Here is a 7,256-nt window from a genome sequence, read left to right as displayed (position 1 = left end):
AAGTTAATTGAATGGCTCACCAGAATTCAGAATGCATTTCTCAGTCAGCATTAAATTAACATGCATTCAGAAAACTCTGAAAGTTAGGTCTTGATGATATAAGCGTCTATTATTTATTTATTTATTTTGTCTTGATAGTAGAAATATTCCTTTACTCCATTTCATGGACATATAGGCAATGAATACAGTGAGTGGTCCCTTGTTGCTCTTAATGTTAAAGTAATGAGCTTAATAATAAAATATTGAGTTCAAAAAACCTTGAAAATATATTTTATCTATGATGCTAGAAAGCAAAAGATATATGTGTAAATAAATATATATACATTTATATATCTTTTATTTAACAATATATATTTTATTTAATTATATAAAAGATAAATGTATATGTTTAATTTATTCAATGAATAAATTACCTAATTGTGTTACTGATAGAAAGATATAAATCCAACTTGAAGGAAAAAACAAAAAACATATGAAAGAAAAGTCCTTAATATAAACATTGGATTGGGTTTTATTACAGAGGAATCTAATTTTCTTTACATTAGGAATACATTTTACACATATACATATACAACAAAGAGCTGTATCCATATGGGTTTAATAACTACAAATATGTATCCTCTCCTTGTATAGTAGATATGTAGCTAACATTTCTGGGATAGTTTACTTTAATTATAAACTTGATGTCCTGATAGATGGTAAAACATTTTTTGGTTTGTCTATGGATTTGTTTCCAGAAGAGATTAGCATTTGAATCAGGAGATGAAGTAAAGAAGCTCAAACCTCAGATATGTGTGTGGACATTATCTAAACCATGGAGGACCTGAATAGAACAAAAAGGCAGAGAGCAAGCTAATCTATTTCTCCATTCCTTTGCTATAAGACTACAGGGACTTACACCTTCATTTACCTGCTCCTGCCTGAGGCCTCTGGACTTAGACTGAATTATAAGGGTTGGATCTCCTTAATCTCTAGCTTGCAGACAGAAAATCATGAGATTTCTTAGCTTCTGTCATCACATGAGTCAATTCACATACTCAATATCTCAATGTATATGTGTGTACCAGCACACACATGTGTACACACACACACACACAAACACACACACACATACAAGCAATCACAAATTTGCTTCTGATTCTCTGGAGAACATTAATATACTGCATAAGAACATTTATCCTTGTCAATTCTGTGAAGCCATCCTGACCTAGCGTAGTGAGGTGATATGTGGGCAGTGCATGGTACTTTACATAACCTATAGTTATTATTTTTATACCTACAAGATAAGACTGCTACACTTCTACAGAACAACAGATACACATAAGCCTAAAGAGTCTGGGAAAAAACTAGCTACCCTTTCCTCTTCTAACTTGTTTTATTAGTTTCCTATTATTTCTATTAGAAACCACCTGCCTTTCTTTTCCACAGTTGAAGAACCCTTGTGATGACACTGGGTTAACCTTAATGATCCAGGATTGTCTACAGTTTGGATTTGGATTGAATCCTGAAGACCTGTGCATTAAAGACTTGGTTCTCAGGATGGTGTTATAGGGAGGCAGTGGAACATTCAGGAGATGGGGCCTAGTGGGAGGACCTTACATCATTGAAGGTGTGCCTTTAAAGGATATTGTGGGACTCCAGCCTTCCACTTTTCCATCTGCTTTATGGTCATGAAGTGAATGTTTAGATCCAATACACACTCCTGCCATGTTGTACTTCCTCACTATTGGCTCAAAGCAATTGGGTTAAGTGATCATGGACTGAAAATCCAAAACTGGGAGCTAAGATAAAACATTTCTAAGTTAAATATCTTGAGTATTTCACTATAGTAATACAAACCTGGATAATACATTTTCTTATCTTACAATCCTCTGATTAGCAAAATTAACTTAATTGTCAACCTTAATTCCCCCTTGTAATGTAATGTAACATTCACAGTGTTTAATTAGGATATAGGCATTTTTGGAGGGAGTCCAATATTATATATTCCATGCCTTTTATTTTTATATTTTGTATTATAAATATTAAATTAATTGTATAAATTAATGGTTTCATTGTTGTTATGATTAGGATGTGAGGTGTCCCCAAAAAGCTCAAGTGTGAGACAATGTAAGAAGTCTTAGTTTTGAAATGATTGGGTTATGAAAACCTTAACCCAATCCGTAAATTTTTCCCCTCATGGGATTAACTGAGCAGGTAGGGTATGGCTGAAGGAGGTTGGCAATGGGGCATTATATTTTATATCTGGCAAGTGTAGTCTCCCTCTACATCCTGATACTCATGTGAGCTGCTTCTCTCCACCAAACTCTTGTACTATTGTTCTGCCTTACCTCAAGTCCTGAGGAATGGAGTCAGCTATCTATGGACTGAAACTTCTAATTCCTAATAAACTTTTCCTCCTCTAAAATTATCATTGTCAGGTCTTTCATTCACAGCAGCAAAAACCAATTGTGATATTTCCATACATGCATAAATTAGGACATAATACTTGTCTTTCTATGCCTGACTTATTTTGCTTATCAGAATAATCTTCAGTTTCATCTATTTTCTTGAAAATGACACTATTTCATTCTTATTTGTGACTTAATTTATTTTTATTGTATCTATATATATATCTATATCTATATATATATATATATATATATATATATATATATATATATATATATTAAGTTAGCTATTATAAATAGTGCCACAATACAGTCACGTATGCAAATATCTCTTTTGTGTGCTAACTTCATTTCTTTGGGGTAATACACCTACAATTGGATAACTGGATGATATGCTAGTTCTAGTTTTTGTTGTTTGAGGATTTTTTATATGATTTTTTAAAATGAGTTCCTGTTGAGTTCTCACAGAGTTCCCGTTGAGTTCCCGTTGGTCCTCACAGAGTTTCGGTTGAGTTCTGGGGGAGTTCCCATGGGGTTCTGGCAATAAAGTAGTTCCTGTTTGAACCTACAAGTGGCTTGTGATCTCCCGGGTATTTTGTGCCCAGCCAGACTGCGGCATTTGGTGGCCCATATGGGTAACGCCTGAAGCTTGGGGGAAAGTGAAACTGCTCAGCCCTGAGGGCAGGGCGAGAGAATGGGTGACCATTTTAGAAAACAATGTGTTCTTGTTTTGATTTGTTACGTTTCTGTTTCAAGCTGCCTGCCCCTAGAAATAAATAGGATGCTAGAAAAGTTGTTCACCCCTGAGAAAGAGATAGAGATAGACCACAGATGCACACATCAAGAAAATAGAAAAATTGATACAATGAATTTTTGTTCCGTTTTGTTTTGGTTTTGTTTTGTGTTATCTTGTTGGGTTGTGTTATCTTTGTAGCAGAAATATGGGATCAGAAATTAGTAATAAACAAACCAAAAGAGTTTTAAGTAAATTGCTAGAGGAAGGAGGCACCCCAGTAAAACCAAGAACAGTTAGGGCATATGTTAAGACGATACAAAGGTGTAGCCCATGGTTCATTAAAGAGGAGTTGTTAAATATATCACAATGGAACCATCATGGTGAAGATTTAAAAAGGATAGAAAAGGAAAGCCCAGGAACTCAGCCAGTTGGCACATTACCATTATGGATGTTGGTACAATCTTGTTTGCTTAGTCAAGGAGAAGACATCTTAGATCAAGTAAAAGAGGAAGTCTCTTGAGTTAGTGACAGGGGAAGAAAGTTTAGAGAAGGAAAGGCTATCAGGGGACAAGTTACAATAGGAGGTTGCTACTAACACCTTTCTATCACCAGAGGGCATGAGTATCCAACCAACAGCTCCACCTATGGAGACAACACATGCTGAGTGGCCCTCAACCCCCGTAGTTGATAGATGGGATCCTGAGACAGGACCTCAAAGATTAGCATGCCCTGTATTTGAGGAGGCAGGGGAGCAGCGAATTCACCATGCTTTAGATTTCAAAACAGTGAAGCAACTGAAAGAGGCTGTAACAACATATAGTCCTCAAACACCCTTCACTGTAAGTATGGTCGAATCCATTACCAACTTCAACATGATGCCAGCAGATTGGGCTAGTATGTGCAAAGCTGTGCTAAATGGAGGACAACATCTGTTATGGCAGGTTGCCAATCAGAAATTTTGCACAGAGATGGCTAGGCGAAATGCAGCAGCCAGTTATCATCAGAGAAATCTAGATATGTTGTTAGGAGAGGGACCTTATGAGGGTCAATTTCAACAAATTGCATATGATCCTGCCATATACTCACAAATCGCTTCAGCTGTGGTTAGGGCATGGAAAACTTTACAGGGGCATGGAGATTTACAAGGTCAATTATCTAAGGTAATACAAGGAGCTAATGAATCTTATGCTGAATTTGTAGATAGGCTTATACAAACAGCTACCAGAATCTTTGGGAATGTAGAATAAGTGATGCCATTAATAAAACAACTAGCTTATGAACAAGCAAACAGATGGTGCAGGGAGGCCATTAGGCCATGGAAACATGGAGATTTAAACACATACATTAAATCATGCAGAGACATTAATGAACAAGGACAAGTCTTGGCAGCTGCAGTACAACACGCTTTAGGTGGCAGGCCAAAAACATGCTACAATTGTGAACAAACAGGACATTTTAAAAGGAGTTGCCCCATAGGAGGGGGGTTTAACAAAACTAGGTATCAAAGGGGTAGAATACCAGGTGTTTACCCACGATATCATGGAGAAAAACATTGGGCTCCATTGCCAAAAAACGCACAGGGGGCCCAATGCTCTGGGGCCCACGACCACAAATATACGGGGCATTGGAGGAACCCAGCAACACCATCAGGGTAGTGCCCAGGACACATTATCCATTAGATCCCTCATTAGACAAACCAGAGGGAGCGCAGGGTTGGACTTCTGTGCAATAATAATAATACCCAGCTTACATGATAAATTTTCCAGTTGTACTATAGAAAGAGGTTCCAGGGGATTAGGCTCCACAGGGGTAGATTGGGCTATGCTTTCTTTAAATTTAGATTCTCACCCCATGCTAAAACTAAATATTCAAGGACATGAATTTAATGGGCTACTGGATACAGGTGCAGACCTTAGCATGATCTCTTCTCAAGAATGGCCAAAACACTGGCTGTTACAACAAGCCACACAAAAGCTTCGAGGCCTAGGAGTGGCAACTAATCCCCAAAGAAATGTGATGGTATTAGACTGGAAGGATCCTGAAGGATGTGAAGGAACTATACAGCCATATGTATTGGATCATCTTCCTATAAACTTATGGGGATGAGATGTCCTAGATCAATTAGGACTAACATTAACAAATAACATCAATTCAAATGCACCCACTATTATGGCTAGACAAGGTTTTAGGAAAGGAAAAGGATTAGGAGAAAAAGGACAAAGTATAGTGGCACCAATACAAATAAATCAAGAAATAGATACACATAGATTGGGTTTTCAGGAGGGGTCACTGAGACAATAAAAATTACTTGAAAATCAGAAAGACCAGTATGGGTTTCTCTGTGGTCCCTGACTAAAGAAAAGATACAAGTAGCCCATGACTGGGTCAAACAACAATTAGCAGAGGGACATATACAACCTTCTGTATCTCCCTATAATACTCCCATTTTTGTCATCAAAAAGAAAGCTGGTAAATGGAGATTATTGCAAGATTTAAGAGCCATTAATAATGAGATGGTTATTATGGGACCTGCTCAATCAGGGATTCCTCAATTGTCCACTTTGCCAAAAACCTGATATGTTTTAGCTATAGATATTAAAGATTGTTTTTTTTTTTCAATTCCAATTCATCCTGAGGATAGTCCACGTTTTGCATTTACTGTCCCTGCACTGAATCATGAAGATCCTGATCAGAGATATGAATGGAAAGTACTCCCTCATGGGATGGCTAACAGTCCAACTATGTGTCAAATTTATGTTAACAAAGTAATCCAGCAACTTAGAAATCAAAATCCTGAACTACAAATATTTCACTATATGAACGATGTATTATTAGTACACAAAGATAAAAACACATTGCTAAAATGTTATGCCACACTTACAAACTTATTTAAAAAATAATAATCTAGAGATAGCAATAAAGTACAATTAAATTTTCCAATTAATTATTTAGGAGTTCTATTATCCTTGACCATGGTCCGTCCACCAAAAATTCAAATACGAGTAGATCAACTCAAATCACTTAACGACTTTCAAAAGTTATTAGGAGACATAAATTGGATAAGGCCTTATCTAGGCATACCAACAGGAGAGTTGGGACCTTTATTTGATACCCTAAAAGGTTCATCAGATCCAAATTCACCCCACATGTTAACGCCTGAAGAAAGAAAGACATTAAAAATCATTGAAACATATATGGAAAATATGCATTTGGATAGAATTGATATAAGTTTGCCTTTATTATTTATTGTACTACCAACAAAAATTATTCCTACAAGAGTATTTTGGCAAGAAGGTCCATTATTATGGATACATTTATCTTATTCTCCTAACACTATTCTTACTAGGTATCCTGAGGCTGTAGCACAATTAATACTCAAAGGAATAAAAGCAACAAAGGGAGTGTTTGGAATTTCTCCCAATAAAATTATTACTCCATATATTATGGATCAAATTGATGAGTTAGCTAATGAGTTAAATACTGGGGCAATAATCATGTGCAAATCTAATGTTTCATTTGAAGACCACTTACCATCTAATCCTTTGTTGTCTTTTTGGTCCTTGCATCCTGTAGTTTTCCCAAAAATGACAAGAAAAACACCTACCATGAATGCTCCAAATATATTCACTGATGGGTCAAATAATGGTACAGCAGCAGTAGTTACCCCTGATCAAACTTTTACATTTTTAGTACCCAAACAATCAGCTCAAAAGGTAGAGCTTAATGCAGTATTACAAGCTTTTGTAATGTTTAAAGATTCTGTATTTAATTTATTTTCCGATAGTCAGTATATAGTTAATGCTATAATATCCCTTAAAGATGCTGGTAGGATTTTCCCTTCCTCTACCATTTTCTCTTTGTTTTCCACTATTCAAAGTCTGATCTGGGACAGAAAAGATCCATTATTTATAGGACATATCAAGGCACATACAGGATTGCCTGGAGCCCTTAGTTTGGGCAATGATTTAGCAGATAAAACTACACATGACATACATATTTTTTCTATGCTAGAAGAAGCTACAAATTTTCATAATATGTTCCATGTCAATGCAAATACTTTTAAAAACTGTTTTAAAATAACTAAGGAACAAGCTAGACAAATAATAAAACAATGTCAAAATTGTGTGACC

The sequence above is a fragment of the Callospermophilus lateralis genome, chromosome 3 (genome assembly GCF_048772815.1).
Source record: "Callospermophilus lateralis isolate mCalLat2 chromosome 3, mCalLat2.hap1, whole genome shotgun sequence".
In the NCBI taxonomy this organism is placed as follows: domain Eukaryota; kingdom Metazoa; phylum Chordata; class Mammalia; order Rodentia; family Sciuridae; genus Callospermophilus; species Callospermophilus lateralis.
The sequence above is the reverse complement of the archived record's forward strand: the minus strand, read 5'-3'. Positions refer to the sequence as shown.